Raw genomic sequence first — 2,401 nt, 5'->3', positions numbered from 1 at the left:
AGAGAGAGAGATGGTCTAGTCTTTCAGTCATTTCCTCTTCTCCCTAAATCTGTCTGATCCTTTGCCCATGTGCAGAACATTTTTATGCCTGGGAAGACAGAAAAAGGCTTCTAGAATACAGCTATCAGTTGACATACTGTTGTTATTCTTCCCAGTAAAAGCACTTGCACAATAGAGTAGCTGGCATTAATGGAATATGTCTGCAGAAAACAAGTATGCAATACATACAAAGCAGAGAATGTTATGTTACCCTTTTCTGATTCTCTGGAGCATCTCAACACAGGCAGGAGAAATGCATGTGCCTCACACAGTCTGTGGCTTGGACTAGTGGCTCTCAGAATATGGTCTCCAGACTGGTGGTATCAGCATTACCTGACATATTTAGTTATCTCTTGCTGTATAATAAGTAACTCCCAAACTTAGTAGCTTTAAATACCAATAAACTTATATTATTTCACACAGTTTCTGTTGGTCAGGAATTTACAAGTGACTTAGCTCGGTGAACCTGGTGCAGGGTTTCTCATGAGGTTGCAGTCAAGGGTCTCCCAGAGCTGCAGTAATCTGAAGGCTCAACTGGGGCTGGAAGCTAATGCTTGAGGAGAGAGAATGAGTGTGAGAGCAAGCCTTGCCTTGAAATCACATGCCATCACATCCATCAAATATAGTTAGAATTGAGTCACTAAATCTAGTCCATGTTCAAAAGGATGAAAGTAAGGCCCCATTTTTTTGAAGGGAGGAATGTCAAAGAACTTGTGGACATTTGTTAAAAGTACTGCACCTGGTTGAAAAATGCAAATTCTTGGGCCCCATTCCAGACCTACTGAATCAAAAACTCTGGGGTTTGAGTCCACCAATCTGTTTCATAAGCCTATGGGTGATCTGATCCTGGCTAAATTTGGGGTACCATCATGTTAAACTAAACACTGAGAAAACCTCACCTCACTTTTGGGTAATTGCATTCAAGCCTTACCATCCAGGGGTACCTTTTAGAAGCTGGGTATTAATGAATTTAATGAAAGATACTAGTCTTATTTCTAGTTAATCTACAGCAAAGGTGGGATAGTAGAATAATGCCCCCCACCCCAAAGATGCCCGCAACCTAGAAAGCTGTGAATATGTTACCTCCTAACTTGCGGCTATGATTAAACTAAGTCTCTTGAGTTTAAAGAGATTATCTTGGATTATCCAGATGGACCCATGGTAATCACAAGGGTCCTTATAAGAGGGAGGCAGAAGGTTGAGAGAGAGAATCAGAGGAGAAAATGTGATGATGGAAACAGAGACTGGAAGATGCTATACTGCTGGCTTTGAAGATGGAGAAAGGGGCATGTGCCAGGGAATGCTTACAACCTTGAGGAGCTAGGAAAGTCAAGAAGACCAGCTCTTTCCTAGAGCCCCCAGGAGGAATGCAGCTTTGCCAATGCTTTGAGGTTAGCCTGCTGAGACTCACTGTGGACTTCTGACCTCAGGAACTAGAAGAGAATTAACTTGTGTTATAGTAATTTGTTAAAACAGCAATAGGAAGCGAATACAGAGGGGGTTTTGTCTGAGCCTCCCTTTTGGTGGAACAGAGAGGAGATTAAGAAGAGGGGGTATTGGGCTGCCGCAGATGTTTCCACAAGGAGAGTAGACATATTTTATTGGAAAGTCTATCCTTGTAGTTTTACCTACAAAAGAGAAATGCTCTAGAACTGCTCTGCTTCGCGTACTAGCCACTAACCATATGAGGCCATCTACATTAACATTTAAATTAATTAAAATTATATAAAATTAAAAATTCAGTTCCCAATCCCACTAGCCACATTTTAAGGGCTCAGTAGCCAAACATGGCTAGTGGTGAATGTATTTGGTGGCACAGACACAGAACATTTCCATCATTGCAAAAATTTTATCAGACAGCACTATTCTAGAGTCTTTGATCTTCTGCAATTTAAAATAAACTTTTTCAAAAATCTTGGTTCCACATCATGTCTGTGAGTCCATGCACTCCTTTAGCTCCTTAATTTATATTTATTTGTAGTGCTTATTAAGTAGGCTTTAAAAACTTGTGCCTTGGGGCACCTGGGTGGCTCAGTTGGTTAAGCTTCTGCCTTTGTCTCAGCTCATGATCTCAGGTTCCTGGGATCAAGCCCTGCATCGGGTTCTCTGCTCAGCAGGGAGCCTGCTTCCTGCTTCCAACCTCCCCCCACCCCACGCCACCCCACGCCACCCCGCCTGCCTCTATGCCTGCTTGTGATCTCGGTCTTCAAATAAATAACATCTTAAAAAAAAAAACAAAAAAAAAAACCCTTGTGCCTGAAGGGCAAGGTCTCCTGGGGATTAACAGCTTCCTTAGGGACCAGAACTGGGAGAAGTATGTCTTTGTGTTCATGTGTGCAAGGGGAAGATGGGAGAACAGGAC

Source organism: Lontra canadensis, unplaced genomic scaffold (assembly GCF_010015895.1).
Source record: "Lontra canadensis isolate GAN:19392208 unplaced genomic scaffold, GSC_riverotter_1.0 scaffold100, whole genome shotgun sequence".
In the NCBI taxonomy this organism is placed as follows: domain Eukaryota; kingdom Metazoa; phylum Chordata; class Mammalia; order Carnivora; family Mustelidae; genus Lontra; species Lontra canadensis.
This window is presented reverse-complemented; position numbering follows the sequence as displayed.